The following is a 20,475-nucleotide window of genomic DNA, read 5'->3' on the forward strand; positions in this document are numbered from 1 at the left end:
ATTTTGGAAATCCTATTTTCATTAGAATTAAGCCTTTTTTAAAAATTATGTAAATGAGAAAATTAATTTTTTTTGGTAAAAACCTACAAATTGAAGAATGACAACTTTCCATAAACTTGGAAGTAGTCTATAAACACAATTCAGAAAACAAGATATCAAAAGATAAGAGAATACTGATTTTCTCTTTTTCTCCTTGCTTTTATAGCTAATTAATCAAACACAAATATGTATTTATTAATGAAAAATGTATAGAGTAACAGTGTAAACACGAGCCACCCACCTTTGCTCCCTTGAGCCCACTACCAGGCTTTATTTTATTCTCTTCCTTAATGTCCACTAGTATAAGTATTGAACCTTTGAAATAAATAAAAGCAAGAAGTGTGTCAGTTAAGATAAAATTTGAGTTAAACAAATGCTCAATGGAAAGTGCCTTAAGCAATACAACTGCCATTTTCCTACATTTCAAGAATCCTCGCGTGAGGCAATTCCAGAGTATGTAGCAATTCACCGATGTCAATGTGAACCTAGCTCTTTCTCTTACATCACTTCTCTGCTCTGCATTTTTCAGTGTATCAGAAGTGTGTCCTACTGAGGTCACAGCAGGTCTGTCTCAACTCTGGATATTGCATTCTCACATACCAGCAACCACAGAAAGAAGAAGAGAGAGAGAAGCGATGGTTTATCGTACTTCATTGTTTAGCAGAAAGGAAAATATTCCTCAGTAGTCACCCAGAAGACTTCCCTTTACTCTCATTGGTGAAAATTGGGTCATATGCTCACCTCAAAATGAACCACTGGTAAAGGTGAATAGGTCAACTCTAATTGCTTAGCTCAAAGTGTATCCCTTACCACTTGAAGAGGTAATGCCTTTACTAAAAACATTGCTGCCAACTTAAAGCAGCATGAACATACATACAAAAAAAGAAGAATGACTGTTGGATAAACCACACAACATGTTTACCACCAGAGCTAAGCGGTTTAAATTCTCATGTCCAAACTTGTTTGGGAAAGTAAAAAGGCAAGGAAGGAGAGTTGATAAAGATGGCATGCAAGGTGAATGGAAAGTGAATTTCCCAAATACATATTATGATGATGCTGAAATCATTCTCAGAAATAAAGTTTCAGCATGACTGGTTTTTCTATCAAAGGTTATCCCATATAGGGAATAACATGCATGCTTGGGGAAGCTGAAGCTCCAATACTTTGGTCATCTGATGTGAAGAACCAACTCATTGGAAAAGACCCAAATGCTGGGAATGATTGAGGGAAGGAGGAGAAGAGTGCAACAGAGGATGAGATTGTTGGATGGCATCACCAACCTGATGGACATGAGTTTGAGCAAACTCGAAGATAGTGAAGAACAGGGAAACCTGAGGTGCTGCAGTTCGTGGGGTCACAAAGACTCAGACGTGACTTAGAGACACGAACAACTGAACAACATGGAGAAGGAGGAAATAGAAAACTATTTTTAAGAACATCTATCATACTGCTATTTTTAAGAGCAGCTATCATACCACTGGGACTTCCCCTGGTGGTTCAGATGCAGGAGACCCAGCTTCCATCCCTGAGTCAAGAAGATCCCCTGAATAAGGAAATGGCAACCGCCTCCAGTATTCTTGCCTAGAGAATTACATGGACAGAGGAGCCTGGCAGGCCACAGTCCATAGGGTGCAAAGAGTTAGATACAACTAGCAACTAACCCTTTATCACATCACTGACTGTCTGTAGGTAAATGGAACCTCAATAATATTTCAACACTTAATTCCATCCTATTTTGTCTAGCCTTTTCATTTCTTAGAGCTTGAAAAGAGGCTTCTCTCAGTAGCAGGACATCATTATTCTGATCCTGACCAACGTTTAGAGGTTACCACCTTTACTATGTGTCTTGCTGATCCTGCCGATGTGACAGTTGTCTTACTGATCCTGTTCACAGAATCTGCATTATTTGCTGAACCCAGGGTAGGCAAGGGGCAATCTGAGAGGCTAGAAGAAGACTCAAAGAGCTATAGGAACTGCAGACACATTTATTCTCTCCTAGCTGGCATGGCAATCATAACACAACCTCTCTCCTGGCTGACAGAGCAGCCATAGCAGCAGCCATAACATAACCATAACATAGCCACAATGAAGCCATAACATAACCTCATATAGCATAACCATGATGTCACTCCAGTGTAGCCCCAGTGCAGCAGCAGCCAGGGCTTTCATGGTGAAACTCCTACAGGGAAATGGTGCAAAGTAACCTGTGACCAAGTGAGTACCTTGTAACATGCATAGGCAGTGCTGTAATTGATCTCAGCACTGTGCCAAGTCATTGTTTGCAGATCATGGGGCGAGAGGGCATGAGAGCATGGGGTTCCATGCTGACTGGTTCCATCTTATTAATTTCCAGACACTATGCTTGTCCACCTTTCACTTTTTAAAATTGTACTAAAATATACACAACATAAATTGTGTGATTTTAACCATTTTTAGGGGTAAGATTCAGTGGCATTAAGTACATTCATATCTGCAACTATCACCACTATTCATCCCCATAGCTATTTTCAGCTTGCATGACTGAATTTTTTTACCCTTTACAAAATAACTTCTAAATCCCCTTCCTCATTCCCCTAACAACCACTATTCTATTTTCTATCTCTATAAGTTGGACTACTCTGGAAACCCTCACAAAGTGAATTCATACAAAATTTGTAACTTTCTGTCTCGTTTCTTTCATTTAGCATAATGTCTCTGAGGTTCATCTATGTTGCAGCATACGTAAGAATTTCCTTCTTTTTGAGGCTGAATAACATTCCATTAGGTGTGCATGTGTATATATATATACATATATATATATATATATGTATATATATATATATATATACACATACATTGGCTACATATATATCAAATGGCTCAAAGAAAGAAAATATTTTTTCTTTTTAGAATATTTGCTGTTCCTTGTTCAGTCACTCAGGTGTGTCTGACTTGTGACCACATGGACAGCAGCATTCCAGGCTTCCCTGTTTTTCACTGTCTCCCAGAGTTTGCCCAAACTCATGTCCATTAAGCCAATGATGCCATCTAACTACCTCATTCTCTGACTCCCACTTCTCCCCCTGCCCTCAATCTTTCCCAGCTTCAGGGTCTTTTCCAATGAGTCAGCTCTCCTACAGGTGGCCAAAGTATTGGAGCTTCAGCTTCCAAAGAATATTCAGGGTTGATTTCCTTTAGGATTGAGTAGTTTGATCTCCTTGCAGTCCAAGGAACTCTCAAGAGTCTTTTTCGGAACCACAGTTCAAAGGATCAGTTCTTCCACGCTCAGCCTTTTTTATTGCCCAGCTCTCACATCCATACATGACTACTGTAAAAACCATAGCTTTGACTAGATGGACCTTTGTTGGCAAAGTGATGTCTCTGTTTTTTAACACTCTATGTGTAGGTTTGTAATAGTTTTTCTTCCAAGATTCTTGGAAGAATCTTTTAATTCATGACACAGTCACCATCTGCAGTGATTTTAGAGTCCAAGAAAATAAAGTCTGTCAATGTTTCCATTGTTTCACCATCTATTTGCCATGAAGTGATGAGAATGGAAACCATGATCTTGGTTTTTTGACTCTTGAGTTTTTTTTTTTTTTTTTTTCTTTTTTTTTTTCTTATTATTATTATTTTTTTTCCAGTGGGTTTTGTCATACATTGATATGAATCAGCCATGGATTTACATGTATTCCCAATCCCGATCCCCCCTCCCACCTCCCTCTCCACCCGATTCCTCTGGGTCTTCCCAGTGCACCAGGCCGGAGCACTTGTCTCGTGCATCCCACCTGGGCTGGTGATCTGTTTCACCATAGATAGTATACATGCTGTTCTTTTGAAATATCCCACCCTCACATTCTCCCACAAAGCTCAAAAGTCTGCTATGTATTTCTGTGTCTCTTTTTCTGTTCTGCATATAGGGTTATCGTTATCACCTTTCTAAATTCCATATACATGTGTCAGTATGCTGTAATGTTCTTTATCTTTCTGGCTTACTTCACTCTGTATAATGGGCTCCAGCTTCATCCATCTCATTAGGACTGGTTCAAATGAATTCTTTTTAATGGCTGAGTAATATTCCATGGTGTATATGTACCACAGCTTCCTTATCCATTCATCTGCTGATGGGCATCTAGGTTGCTTCCATGTCCTGGCTATTATAAACAGTGCTGCGATGAACATTGGGGTGCACGTGTCTCTTTCAGATCTGGTTTCCTCAGTGTGTATGCCCAGAAGTGGGATTGCTGGGTCATATGGCAGTTCTATTTCCAGTTTTTTAAGGAATCTCCACACTGTTTTCCATAGCGGCTGTACTAGTTTGCATTCCCACCAACAGTGTAAGAGGGTTCCCTTTTCTCCACATCCTCTCCAGCATTTATTGCTTGTAGACTTTTGGATAGCAGCCATCCTGACTGGCGTGTAATGGTACCTCATTGTGGTTTTGATTTGCATTTCTCTAATAATGAGTGATGTTGAGCATCTTTTCATGTGTTTGTTAGTCATCTGTATGTCTTCTTTGGAGAAATGTCTGTTTAGTTCTTTGGCCCATTTTTTGATTGGGTCATTTATTTTTCTGGAATTGAGCTTCAGGAGTTGCTTGTATATTTTTGAGATTAATCCTTTGTCTGTTTCTTCATTTGCTATTATTTTCTCCCAATCTGAGGGCTGTCTTTTCACCTTACTTATAGTTTCCTTTGTAGTGCAAAAGCTTTTAAGTTTCATTAGGTCCCATTTGTTTAGTTTTGCTTTTATTTCCAATATTCTGGGAGGTGGGTCATAGAGGATCTTGCTTTGATTTATGTCAAGCTACCAACAGTATTTTTCACAGAACTAGACCAAAGAATTTCACAATTTGTATGGAAATACAAAAAACCTCGAATAGCCAAAGTAATCTTGAGAAAGAAGAATGGAGCTGGAGGAATCAACCTGCCTGACTTCAGACTCTACTACAAAGCCACAGTCATCAAGACAGTATGGTACTGGCACAAAGACAGAAATATAGATCAATGGAACAGAATAGAAAGCCCAGAGATAAATCCACGAACCTATGGACACCTTATCTTTGACAAAGGAGGCAAGGATATACAATGGAAAAAAGACAACCTCTTTAACAAGTGGTGCTGGGAAAACTGGTCAACCACTTGTAAAAGAATGAAACTAGAACACTTTCTAACACCATACACAAAAATAAACTCAAAATGGATTAAAGATCTAAATGTAAGACCAGAAACTATAAAACTCCTAGAGGAGAACATAGGCAAAACACTCTCCAACTCTTGAGTTTTAAGCCAGCTTTTTCACTCTCCTATTTAACCTTCATCGAGAGACTCTTTAGTTGCTATTTGATTTCTGTCATTAGGATTGTATCATCTGCATATCTGAGGTTATTGACATTTCTCCGGCAATCTTGATTCCAACTTGAGCTTCATCCAGCCCAGCATTTTGCATGATGTACTCTGCATAGGGGTTAAATAAGCAGGGTGACAATATACAGCCTTGACGTACTCCTTTCCCAGTTTGGAATCAGTCTGTTTTTCCATTTGTGGTTCTAACTGTTGTTTCTTGCTGTGCATACAGGTTTCTCAAAAGGCAGGTAGGGTGGCCTGATATTCACACATCTTTTAAGAAATTTTCAGTTTGTTGTGTTCCACACAGTCAAAGGCTCTAGCGTAATCAATAAAGCAGATATTTTTCTGAAACTGCCTTGATTTTTCTATGATCCAATGGATATTGGCAATTTGATCTCTGGTTCCTCTGCTTTTTCTAAATCCAGCTTGTACATGTGAAATTTCTCAGTTCACGTAATGTTGAATCCTAGCTTGAAGGATTTTGAGTGTTACCTTGCTAGCTTGTGAAATGAGTGCAATGTGTAGTAGTTTGAACCTTCTTTGGCATTGCCCTTCTTTGGATTTGGAATGAAAACTGACATGTTCCAGTCCTGTGGCCATTGCTGAGTTTTCCAAATTTGCTGGTTGAGTACAGCATTTTAACAGTATCATTTTTTAGGACCTGAAATAGCTCAACTGGAATTCCATCACCTCCACTAGAGGGAGTAAATCTGCCAAAGGCCCACTCGACCTCGCATTCCAGGAAGTCTGGCTCTAGTTGAATGACCACACCGTGGAGGTTATTTGGCTCATTAAGACCTTTTTTGTATAGTTCTTTTGTGTTTTCTTGCCACCTCTTCTTAGTATCTTCGGCTTTTGTTATTGTGCCTATCTTCACATGAAATATTCCTTTGGTATCTCTAATTTCCTTGAAGAGATCTCTAGTCATTCCCATTCTGTTGTTTTCCTCTATTTCTTTTCATTGCTCACTTAAGAAGGCCCTTTTATCTCTCCTTGGAATTCTTCTGAACTCTGCATTCATATGGATATAACTTTCTTTTTCTCCTTTGCCTTTCACTTTTCTTGTTTTCTCAGCTATTTGTAAGGCCTTGTCAACAACCATTTTGCCTCTTTTGCATTTCTTTTTCTTGGGGATGGTTTTGATCTCTGCTTCCTATAAAGTGTTATGAACCTCTGTCCCCATTCTTCAGGCACTCTGTCTATCAGATCTAATCCTTTGAACATATTTGTCACTTCTACTGTATCATCAAAAGGGATTTGGTTTATATCATACCTGAATGGCCTAGTGATTTTTCCCTTCTTTCTTCAGTTTAAGTCTGAATTTTGCGATGAGTTCATGATCTCAGCCACAGTCAGCTCCCGGTCTTTTTTTGCTGACTGTTTAGAGCTTCTCCAACTTCAGCTGCAAAGAATATAATCTGTTTTCCGTGTTGACTATCTGGTGATATCCATGGGTAGAGTTGTCTCTTGTCTCATGTATATATGTATATCTTTTTTTGAATACTTGCCTGGATGTGCAATTTAATAGAATTTTGGTTGCTGTTTCTAGTCTGTTGATACTGGTATAATTATATCTTTTTAGTTGAACTGTATCTAACCTTCATTTTACCAGACCTTTTGGTAAATATAAATTTAATCAACTGTACTATTTTCTTCTGTCAGACTCAAATAAGTCAGGCGGAGCTAGAGATTTGATGTTAGGAACATGTTGTTGAGGTTTTCTTATCATAATGGACACCATAAGAATCTTGTATAATGTACAATGAATCCTGTACATTTAATCACATCTTTGATAGCCATACTTCACAATTGTGTGCATTCCTGGCAACTTAATTAAGTGGCAAATACTCTCAATAGCAGCATCAGTAAGGAACATGGAGGGATTGCTAAAGACAGCCATCATTTTCTTACACTGGGACCAAAAGAATCTTGCAACTATTGAAGCTTTGTAGGGAAGAATATAAATTATTGCTTAGAAATGTAAGGCCTTGTTTCAAACCTAATGTGTTGGTCCCTCTAAAGTATGTAAGAACAGATGTTTAAACTCAAAAATCAAGAAATAATATTAGATTTCTTTTACTTCCCCTCTAAAAATAAAGACAAATTCTGAGTTAAATAAATCACTTCTATTTAGCATTCGAAGACTTCATGATTAGCTTACTGTTATACTGAATAACAGTAGTAATTGGAGAAGAACTGATGAAGAATCTACTTTTCTCCTACTTGATTTGCTTAGCAAATGATGATATGGATATATAGGAGCTCAGTTTCCAAGATGTGTGGTGAAAAGCAGACCTTGAAATAGCAAGTGTCACTTAGCTTAAATGTACTAATATATTCCAACAGCAAAACACATCAAAATGTATTATTAATAAGTATTTAATGCAATTTTTTTTGTTTCATCTGAGATCCAAGGACAGTAGGCACCATCTACTTTTTTTTTTTTTTTTAAATTTTTATTATTATTATTATTTTTTTCCAGTGGGTTTTGTCATACATTGATATGAATCAGCCATGGATTTACATGTATTCCCAATCCCGATCCCCCCTCCCACCTCCCTCTCCACCCGATTCCTCTGGGTCTTCCCAGTGCACCAGGCCGGAGCACTTGTCTCGTGCATCCCACCTGGGCTGGTGATCTGTTTCACCATAGATAGTATACATGCTGTTCTTTTGAAATATCCCACCCTCACATTCTCCCACAAAGTTCAAAAGTCTGTTCTGTATTTCTGTGTCTCTTTTTCTGTTCTGCATATAGGGTTATCGTTATCACCTTTCTAAATTCCATATACATGTGTCAGTATGCTGTAATGTTCTTTATCTTTCTGGCTTACTTCACTCTGTATAAGGGGCTCCAGCTTCATCCATCTCATTAGGACTGGTTCAAATGAATTCTTTTTAATGGCTGAGTAATATTCCATGGTGTATATGTACCACAGCTTCCTTATCCATTCATCTGCTGATGGGCATCTAGGTTGCTTCCATGTCCTGGCTATTATAAACAGTGCTGCGATGAACATTGGGGTGCACGTGTCTCTTTCAGATCTGGTTTCCTCAGTGTGTATGCCCAGAAGTGGGATTGCTGGGTCATATGGCAGTTCTATGTCCAGTTTTTTAAGAAATCTCCACACTGTTTTCCATAGCAGCTGTACTAGTTTGCATTCCCACCAACAGTGTAAGAGGGTTCCCTTTTCTCCACACCCTCTCCAGCATTTATTGCTTGTAGACTTTTGGATAGCAGCCATCCTGACTGGCGTGTAATGGTACCTCATTGTGGTTTTGATTTGCATTTCTCTAATAATGAGTGATGTTGAGCATCTTTTCATGTGTTTGTTAGTCATCTGTATGTCTTCTTTGGAGAAATGTCTGTTTAGTTCTTTGGCCCATTTTTTGATTGGGTCATTTATTTTTCTGGAATTGAGCTTCAGGAGTTGCTTGTATATTTTTGAGATTAATCCTTTGTCTGTTTCTTCATTTGCTATTATTTTCTCCCAATCTGAGGGCTGTCTTTTCACCTTACTTATAGTTTCCTTTGTAGTGCAAAAGCTTTTAAGTTTCATTAGGTCCCATTTGTTTAGTTTTGCTTTTATTTCCAATATTCTGGGAGGTGGGTCATAGAGGATCTTGCTTTGATTTATGTCGGAGAGTGTTTTGCCTATGTTCTCCTCTAGGAGTTTTATAGTTTCTGGTCTTACATTTAGATCTTTAATCCATTTTGAGTTTATTTTTGTGTATGGTGTTAGAAAGTGTTCTAGTTTCATTCTTTTACAAGTGGTTGACCAGTTTTCCCAGCACCACTTGTTAAAGAGGTAGTCTTTTTTCCATTGTATATCCTTGCCTCCTTTGTCAAAGATAAGGTGTCCATAGGTTCGTGGATTTATCTCTGGGCTTTCTATTCTGTTCCATTGATCTATATTTCTGTCTTTGTGCCAGTACCATACTGTCTTGATGACTGTGGCTTTGTAGTAGAGTCTGAAGTCAGGCAGGTTGATTCCTCCAGTTCCATTCTTCTTTCTCAAGATTACTTTGGCTATTCGAGGTTTTTTGTATTTCCATACAAATTGTGAAATTCTTTGGTCTAGTTCTGTGAAAAATACCGTTGGTAGCTTGATAGGGATTGCATTGAATCTATAGACTGCTTTGGGTAGAATAGCCATTTTGACAATATTAATTCTTCCAATCCATGAACACGGTATGTTTCTCCATCTGTTTGTGTCCTCTTTGATTTCTTTCATCAGTGTTTTATAGTTTTCTATGTATAGGTCCTTTGTTTCTTTAGGTAGATATACTCCTAAGTATTTTATTCTTTTTGTTGCAATGGTGAATGGTATTGTTTCCTTAATTTCTCTGTCTGTTTTTTCATTGTTAGTATATAGGAATGCAAGGGATTTCTGTGTGTTAATTTTATATCCTGCAACTTTACTATATTCATTGATTAGCTCTAGTAATATTCTGGTAGAATCTTTAGGGTTTTCTATGTAGAGGATCATGTCATCTGCAAACAGTGAGAGTTTTACTTCTTCTTTTCCTATCTGGATTCCTTTTACTTCTTTTTCTGCTCTGATTGCTGTGGCCAGCACTTCCAACACTATGTTGAATAGTAGTGGTGAGAGTGGGCACCCTTGTCTTGTTCCTGATTTCAGGGGAAATGCCTTCAATTTTTCACCATTGAGGGTGATGCTTGCTGTGGGTTTGTCATATATAGCTTTTATAATGTTGAGGTATGTTCCTTCTATTCCTGCTTTTTGGAGAGTTTTAATCATAAATGAGTGTTGAATTTTGTCAAAGGCTTTCTCTGCATCTATTGAGATAATCATATGGCACCATCTACTTTCATATTTCATAAGGGTATGCCAGACCCTTTAGGGTAGATTTTCAAAGGAATTGATTGAAAACTATTGTTGTAATCTTTAGATGACTATTTATTTTCAACCTATAAATGAGATCGGTAAAGAGACCAAGAAAGGAAGGATAGGTAATGTAATTCTTTTGAAAACCTGTCATAATTATTTTTGAATTTATTTAAAAGGTAAGAGTCTGGCTGAAGCAAAACATACCAGCATATTAGAGGGGCAGTTAAAGACCACACATGGAAAAGACATAGTACAGAATTGTTCTTTCAAAGAAAGGCATTTGAAAGAGAAAGAATAACTCTGTAGAAAGATGCTGTGTGGTCTACTCACTACTGGTTGTCCAGAAAATATTGGAGGTTCGTCTGCCAAGAGGATGATATATGTGGAAATTACAAAGCGCCTTCTCCTCCAAGAAATAAAATGCCAAATGCAGTATACCACTGGAAGGTTAGATGAGATTTCCCTGCTCATTGCCTCTTATTCCTCTCCCCATGTTCAATGCTGATATGTCAGAACTACAATTAGCAAGCTAGGAAGAAGTGTATGAGTGGATTTTAAGAGAAAGAGTAATCTGATCACTTTTCCTGTGACAGTCTTATTGCAAGCAGCTGGTTCAAACTGAGAAGGGGGTTAAAATTAAAATAAAGGCTATGAGGTGGGGAGGTAGTGTTAGTTGCTTAGTCATGTCTGACTCTTTGCAGCCCCATGAACTGTATGTAGCTCACCAGGCTCCTCTGTCCATGGAATTCTCCAGGCAAGAATACTGGGGAGGGTAGCCATTCCCTTCTCCAGGAGATCTTCCCAACCCAGGGGTCAGACCCAGGTTTCCCACATTGCAGGCGGATTCTTTACTATCTGAATCACCAGTATGGATAATTACACTGAGCTAGATATTATTATTGAACATAATATTTGATTTAAAGTGATGGGATACTTTTTATTATTTGAGAGTGATGTATAAGTTATGCTGCATATTAAGTCCATGCCCAGAGCCAGAGAGTGAATTAACCAATCAGAGTGGGTCCTACTGGACAATGAGCATATGGGCACAGGTTTGTTTGCCCACATATGGGCATTTGTTTCGACTTATGACACAGGTACTAGGTCTTCTTAAAATAAGTGTATGTAGATAAAAATGGAATCAATTTAAAGATAAGTATTTAATAAATTACATTACAAATGATGAGACTGACAAAGATTGTGAAAATTATGTTAAAATGACTGAAGTGTGAAAAATGTAGTTGACAAAAGATATATTCTTATCTGGATCACATTTTCAACACATGTGAGATGAAATCATTTTCATCCCCAAGTCTGTTCTTGTTGCCCTATTTTTTTTTAGCTTGAATTATCTCCATCTATCCAGTCTAACGGTGATACTTCTCTGCTCCTTCCCATTACTATTGCCCATTCATTGAGCTAATAATCCATAATTTTATCTTTTTCTATCTTCATACTATATTTGATCTCTATCTGTATTTATGACATTCTCACGCTAATATCACTGGAACATGCACATCATTTACGTATTCATTTTCATTTCCATTTCTACATCTTCAGCTTACCTCCATTATTTTATTTAAGCTAATTATTAAAAGCCTTCTCTCTCATTTCTTTGTAGTTCACATCATTTCTCTAAGCTACTCTCACTCTGTCCCCAGAGTTGTCATCTAAAACCCAATTCATATCACATAACTTTCTAGATTAAAAAGTCTTTATCAATTTTTCATTGTCTATAAGATAGAACTATAACTCTTAGTATGGTAAATGGTGTCTCATACTGTAGCCCTGAAGTAAGTGTCCAACATCATCATTTTCTTCACACAAATCCTAATTTGGCACTCAGGCACGCAAGGTTTTGTAATAATAATTTACCTTTGAAAAATTGTTACTTCTGACAGAATTGCCTCTCTTCTCTAGTTGTTAAATTCCTGCTTCCCCTTTATGATGTAACTCACTTATCATCCCTCTATAAAACCTTTCCAAATTCCTAAAAGCACATTTAATTTTTCATTCCTCTTCAACACCAGTTAGTTCTTTATTATAGAATACTCTGCAATATGTTGTGCGATTTATGTATATTTCCCCTTTTATTACTGTAGATTTAGTCTTATTCATGAGAGGCAATTCAATATATCATTTCAGATCTAATGTTCTGTGGTCAAGAAGACCTGGGTTAAGGGCAGAGAGTATGCGGATTTCTGGTAAATGTCAGATGAATGAATGAATAAATTAATTAAATGAGCTGGGAACCATCCCATACATCAATCTATTCTTTATCCCAAGAAATCCTTCTCTTTTCAAAGGACTAGTGCAGTGAAGGTCTTATTCCCTTTTATTTTTTTTTAATTGAATCTCGGTGTATAGAGATGAAAAATGAATTTAAGATGATGCTAAAAAACGCCCATTTTGTGCTCTTTAGTAAAATACTACTCGTTAAATGAGTGAATTGAACTACACAATGTATAGTCCCTCCCACTTCCCACAGTCTTTGACCTCAAGAGGCATGTCCCTGCTTTGTGGTAGGTTTATGTTTAACCATGCCTTATAAAGATTTTATGACATCATTAAAACTATAATTGTGCATCATCTAATTATGTCATTAACACATACAAATTATGTGATTAGAGCCATTTACATTAAACATGCAATTAGAACAAATTATGCTAATAGGCAAATGCAGGATAATTAACAAATTAATTTTAAAAGCAAAGAAATTAACTCAGATAAACTACATTCACATATTGTTACATATTTAGAAATAAGCAAGTAAATATTCTTGTTTTATCTGTACTAGTTCATGCCCTAATCAACATGTTTCCCTACCTTCTCCTTCCCTCTCCAATTCAAGCTAAATATACAGAGTTATGGGTCCAGAATACAGATCCAAGACAGTTCTCCTGTGCTAAAAATCTTCAGCAGGTCTTTTCTTTGATAGGGACAATCCGTACTTCTAATCTTTAAGAGTAGGATTGACCTGACTTTCAGTGGGTCTAGTGAATTATCAGATCTGAGGGTGGTTTGGTGAAACCTCTGAAATCTTCATTGGTTCCAGAGATTAGGGTGCTCTTGTGTGGATTCTTCCCTCTAATTTTGTCATTAGACTTTAACTCCTTGCAGATGGAGTCAAAAGTATGGCACATCCTTGGCAGTCTGGAAGATTAACTTTTCTATAACTACTGCTCTAAAATTTATTTGATTAATTCCGTCATTTATGTCATCTTATTTTGGGGAACTGTTGATTTTTTTTTCACTGAAAATTGAGATCTTCATGATTCTTCTCATCCCAAGTAATTTTGGATTGTAGCCTGGTCATTCTGAGAATTATGAGGTACTGTATCAGTCTTATGGCTAATGTTGACAATTTTTTATTTATGGGCAATTAACCTGTAAGTCAGGATGGTTTGCCAGGCATCAAGCTACAGATTCTAACCCCTTTCTGTGCAGTGGTTGCAAAATCAGTTCAGTTTTCACAGTTTGGCGATGCTGTTCCGATTTGTCCCATGTATGTACACTGTGGTTCATCAGACATCTGCATAAAGTCTGCATATTAGTTCAGTCTTAGGGTCTTTAATATCTAAACTAGATTTAAGTCCAAGAAGGTATAGATAGGAGTGAACCGAAAAGTCCATCAACAGCTTTGTGCGTCATTAACTTTCTGCAATTAAGCTGTCATTCTGATCATTTGTTTCCCTGTTATTCTTTTTTTCCCTGAAATTCCTCCAGCTAGAAATTGTTCCCTTGCACAATTGTGTCATGCCCAAGGCCACGTGACAGAACAGAGAGCAGCAAACAAAAAGCCATGAGGGTCTGCCCTGCCCTCTTGGAAATACAGCTTCATCATATAGAAGCAGTTTCCACACCCACAGAGTTTGGGATCCTGCAGAATCACCCTTACTGCTGTCACAGTTGTCACCGTAAAATTGCTTTGGGCCTGGGATGTAAAACAATACAGAGCAAAGAGTGAGAAAAAAACAAAACAGAGTGTTTACCTCTACTTTTTCCTCACTTAGAAGTTCCCTTTACCATCCCCTGAGTCAGAGCTAAAAGGTTTCTCCCAAGGCTTTAACTCTATCACAGCTCTCACATCCATATATCTGAGAACACTGATGATAAACTCAATGTTGGTCCAGTGTCACATCAAATTTTGGTGTCCTTCTTCAATCTACATGCTTCTGATTATTTTTTCAGAGTTCTCAAATAGCAACCAATAAATCAATTAATTAATCAATAAATAAACTAGTAAAATATTAAATAGCATCTAAATTCAGAGACTGTAGTGATTGACAAATCCCAATAGAATTGTGGATAATAATATATAGATAAATTACTTCCAGGGCAATTTTATGGAAAATAGAATTCCAAAATTGACTGAATAATAAATATAAAACACATAGTAATGTCTAACTTCTTTATAATTTTAATCAGTAGCTTTTAAAAATCTTTCCCCCCAAAGCATAAAAATTTGAAGATATATGGGTAAATTTTAGCAAATCTTCAACAAATTGTCCAAAATCTAGGCAGAACCTGAGGACGTCTAAACTTTGTATACTAAGATTTTCTTACTTTAATATCAAAACAGGACATGGCAAGAATGCAAAATGAAAAATGTAACTCAAATTCACTTGTGTCAGAGTTGCCAAAAACCACCTAAATATTAAAAGTCACATCCAAGTTGTGTATTTAAAGATATTATGGCCAAGTAAAGTTTAACCCTTGAACTGCAAAGATTATTTAAACTCAGAAAATTTAATAATGTAATTCATGTTTTTAACAGAGAAAAGGAGAAAATTACTTATTTTAAAGGGTGCAGAAAAACCACCAAACACAAATAATAATACCTCTTAGAAAAACAGGAATAGAAAAGAACTTCTTTAGCTTGAAAATTGGCATCTATTCAAAACCTAGAGTAAACACCATATTTAAAGTCAAGAAGAAATATATGTTAGCCCTATTGTGTTACATATATCCTATTGTTTTATTACTAGCTTACCTAATGAAATACTAAGTGTACATAAAGAAACTTTTGGGGTCTATTTTAAAATAAGAGGTTTTCTATCCTGTTTTCAGTTTTTGAACAAATCCCCTAGTTTCTACACAGAAATTTCTCTTTGCTGGATCTAAGGAATAACATTTTATAACACAGTCCATGCTGTTTTTGTAATACTGCATGGGGCTCTATGTCATTTAATGAGGCATTTCTCTTCATCAATCTGAGAAACTCTGAAATGTTTTCATGCTGTGCACAAAGATAAGAATTTATAGAATATGCTTAACTAAAAAAGTTCTCTATTTTTATCTCTATATAAATCAATAGATTTGAGAAGTTGATGATATACTTAGTGTTTAGCTCACATTTTGCTTACAATGATTTACATAGGCTATTGAGAAAAGTATTCATGTGCTATTAAATTTGAGAAATTATTCTAATTTTATAGATTTCCTTTCTCTTCTGCCAGTCTCAAAAGAGAAGAACAAATAAATTGGCTATTGAATCCTACACAGACTTTAGTGGTTTAATTTTAAATATCTTCCTCATGGATATTATATACGTGATGGAAAACATGTTAGCAGGAAAATATAGGACAGCGTAGTCAACTCAGACCACAAAAAAAGAAAAAAACACCCAAGTCTGGCAGATATAGTTTTAGACTGTATACAGTGCAATCAAATCAGCTGTGTAGTAATGACAATCATATTGAGCTAAATTCCCTTTAATGTTATATTCATCTGTCCATGAATGGAAAGAGTGCTAATGTAGGAAATAATATTACATTTGTTTCACTTCATTTTTGCTTGCTGATGAAGCTTTATTTCATCATATCTTTAACTTCTCTGTCTAGTTTCTTATAGCTGTGTTATAATGGAGCACAGGCTAAGACAGGCAAAACACCATCATTTCAAATGTTGGCCCTTTTATACCTGATTCAAATGACTTCAAAAAGCATCTCTGTTCATAGACGGGTATGAGTACAGTTGCGAGCTGGATCACCATGTATTTCCTTATTTTCTATGATGGAACATGTGAAATAAACTGTGCATAACTTAGGTCTCTTATGAAACAATCAAAATATGTGTAAATCTATGGCTGATTCATATCAATGTATGACAAAACCCACTGAAAAAATAAACAAAGAAAGAAAAAAAAAAAATACAAAGGCAAAATATATTCCAGATACACAAAACTAGCAAGCAGACAGTGGGTTTTTAAATAGCATCCATTTTGTTAAATTTCTACATTGTGTCTTAAGCAGAGGCAACAAGGTTATAAGCCTTAGTAGTCAGTTAAGCCAAAAATGCTAGTTTTGGTCAAATGATTCACTCATCATCATTAGAGTACATATGCAGGGAATTTGGTCATTGTGTTCCCAGCTGGCAGCTTTTACTAACATCTGGGTTATTAACATCAGAATCAGCAATCTAGAGAATTGTTCCTTCTAACACGTCCAGCTAATCCTGGACCCAAATTAGGTCTCTTCCAAATCCACCTGCAGCAAGATGTACCAGTCAAGTGGATTCCCCTTGCACAGATTGTTCTATTTAAAAGTAAGTGTATATTAGGATTAAATATTCCAGAAGAATCCAGTCCTGGCTTTCTGTCTGCAGACAACTTTCAGTATCATGTTCTTGGAAAGTGAAAATCAAGATGCAAAGTTTCACTTATCAGAGAGAAAATTCAATGAATATTCAGAGATTCTCACCAGTACTTAACTAAAGCTATTGGAAAGATGGAACATTTTCCTTATGGTTGAGACAAGCAATCACATCTTGAGAAGTATCTTATCATAAATATTGGGACAGTTGTTTAACTGTTTGCTTGTATAGAATATGCTCATAGCAAGTTTAAATAGAAGTTTTGCTATATTGTTTGAGTCACTTGACTTGAAGATGGTTACTACCTTGTTCTTTAATCTAGATTGAGAAAATGTTTACAATGTAGTGAAAGGGGTCTAAACCCTCTTCTGATCTTATAACTTATTTACAAATTATTAAGATAGTTTATAATGCCAGAACATTTTAAAATTGGATTTCTCAAATGGATTCTTAAGACTTAGTTGATTTTTTGTGCTAAACTCCCTGAGGAAATGGATTACTCTGTGACACATTTACACATAATTTGTGATTCTTGGTGATCCTACCATAAACCAGTGTAGGTTTTGTTTCTAGTTTTGCGACATGGTTTGCATCATTGCCATTTTCTCTGATCCCACATCCCTTACATCAAAATGTGTGGTTTTTTATCCCACTGAACACTGATTGTGGTTCAAGCACACATTTGATCAAACTCAACTTCATGCTATTTCTGTTGGATTTCCATTCATGCATATTATGTTCTGAGAAAAGTATCTCACATTTTTCTCACAGTAATTAAACATATTGCAGTACATTTGTATCACAGAATTCCTGTCATTCATTAGAAAATCTATTCAAGTGAATATTTATCTGGAAATATAACCAGGAAAAACAATTAAGCAAGAACGTGAGGTAAGAAACACTAAAGATAGCATAACTGTATCTGCTTCCATGACCATGTTATGTGAAATATATATATGCGTGTGTGTATGCATACACATATGTTACACTTGTATGTGTGTATATTCACAGATTTTGCTGACAATAAGGATATTCACCAACACGCTGGCAATAATTATCCTTGAGTGGTGGAATCGTGGATGCTTAACTCAATATTTCATCTTAATTTAATTTTCAAAAATGTCTCTAATGGAATTAATTCTTAATATGAAAATTGATAAAGTAATTTAATTTTTCTTAAAGCTGCTTCATCCTGCAAGTCTTTTGTGGCTCTTTCAGATAGACTTAAAAGATCTTTCTCTCATTCTCTAAAGGAATTTTATGCACTTATCATAGCAGTATAAATGTTTCCTGGACTGATTCTACCATGAGATTTTTAGCCTCTAAAGAGTGGGGGTTGTGATAAAATCGTCCCTGTATTCCCTAGTATTAGTACAGTGCTTGACTCATAATGGCACTAATCATAGTTTTCAGAATGAATGAATGAATAAATCATCAAGCAAAGTTTGACCAAATGCATAAAATGAGAACTAAAATTGTTCTGATTAAGTCTAATTATCAAAAACTACTTCAAGTTGAGCTAAATGCCACAGGTATGTAATGCATTTCTACCTTTTAAATTAAAATTGTTCATCCAGAACCATACATACTGTGAGCCCTCAATTAGTATTGATTGAGATAGTTCTATGAGAAGCATGAGTTAGGCCAGTGAATGACACAGAGAATCTTAGTTCAGATCATGTTTCTAAATGATAACTAAAGCTTAAAGTGAATCTGTTAGGTGGCAATTCTATTCAGAGAAGAAAATTGGGGCTTGGTTTTTAAGTCACTTATTACTTGTAGACTAGTCTAAATTAGGAAAATCTGCAGTATAATTTGAAATATCCTTATATTTCATTCTACTATCATAACACAAAACCATAGAACATTTGCACATGCTTAAGATAATAATTACAATAATAAAATATATACTACATTAGATCTCCTAATTATAGTTATTTATACACATTGAAAATTTAAAACAGAATATTTCTTTTTATTTCTTTATAAAGCTTAATCCCAGCAAATGTAATATTAAGTTGGTATAAAAGTAATTGTCATTTCAGACCATGAAATTTAAATCATTGTAACTAAGCTTAAACATATCTTTATTAATCAAAATAGGAAACATTATGATCAACACATTTTTGCCAAAATATGTGTTTATTTTTATTCCTGTAGCATAAAAATCCGTGCTGAAGGATTCCATGAATTCTTAGAAAGCAGTTTCTGCCTCTTGCTGATTGTGGAAGCATTTTCTCTGCAAAAAATTGTTGAGATGCTTAAAAAAGTGGTAGTCTGTGGACGAGAGGTCAGATGAATACGGTGGATGAGGCAAAACCTTTTAATCCAAATCGTCCAACTTTTGAAGTGCTGGTTGTGCATTGTGTGGTCAGGTATTGTCATGGAAAAGAATTGGGCAATTGGGCCCTTTCTGTTAACCAATACTAGCTGCAGGCATTGCGGGTTTTGGTATATCTCACTGATTTTCTGAGCATACTTCTCAAATGTAATGGTTTTACCAGGATTCAGAAAGTTGTAGTGGATTAGACTGGCAGCAGATCACCAAACAGTAACCATGACCATTTTTGGGTGCAAGTTTTGGCTTTGGGAAGTGCTTTGGAGCTTCTTCTCATCCCAACCACTAAGCTGATCACCGCCGGTTGTATAAAATCCACTTTTCATTACACATCACAATCTGATTGAGAAATGGTTCATTATTGTTCAGTAAAATAACAGAAGAAAACACTTCAAAAAGACGTGTTGTTGTTTTTTTTTTTTTTAATTTTCAGTCAGCTCATGAGGCACTCACTTACTGAGACTTTCAACCTTTCTTATCTGCCTCCAATGCTGAATGGCTATAGAATGGGAGACGTTGAGTTCGTAAACAACTTCTTGTGCAGTTGTAAGGGATCTGCTGTGATGATTTCTTTCAATTGGGCATTGTCAACTTCCTATGGCTGGCTGCTACTCTCCTCATATTGAAGGCTCTAGCCTCCTTTGCAAAACTTCTTGAACCACCCCTGCACTGCACTGTTCCACTGCACTGTTCATTAGCAGTTCCTGGGCCAAATGCTTTGTTGATGTTGAGTTGTCTCCACTGCTTTATGACCAATTTTGAACCCTAGTAAAATGATCACTCAAATTTCCTTTTTGTCTAACATCATTTCTATAATTTAAAATCAATATGAAATAAACAGAAAGTAATAAATAATTAGCAAATACATAAAGTGAGAAATGCACATTAAAATAACGTATAATATAGCAGCATTCATTTAAGAACTTATTCCAATATCAAATTGCAAAATTCAATACAAGGCAAAACCACAATTACTTTTGCACCAAAATAATACTAAATATATTTCATCAACTTGTTTGATTAGGACCATGCTAACTAATTTACGTCCAAGGTCAGGAGCAGTGGCTATGAGAAGATACCGCATGTCCAAGGTAAGACAAATCCAAGTAAAACAGTAAGCACTAAGGAGGGCATCAGAGGGTAGATAGACTGAAACCACAATCACAGAAAACTAGCCAATCTGATAACATGGACCACAGCCTTGTCTAACTCAATGAAACTAAGCCATGACATGTGGGGCCACCCAAGACGGATGGGTCATGGTGGAGAGGTCTGACAGAATGTGGTCCACTGGAGAAGGGAATGGCAAACTACTTCAGTACTC

The sequence above is a fragment of the Dama dama genome, chromosome 18 (assembly GCF_033118175.1).
Source record: "Dama dama isolate Ldn47 chromosome 18, ASM3311817v1, whole genome shotgun sequence".
NCBI classification, from domain to species: domain Eukaryota; kingdom Metazoa; phylum Chordata; class Mammalia; order Artiodactyla; family Cervidae; genus Dama; species Dama dama.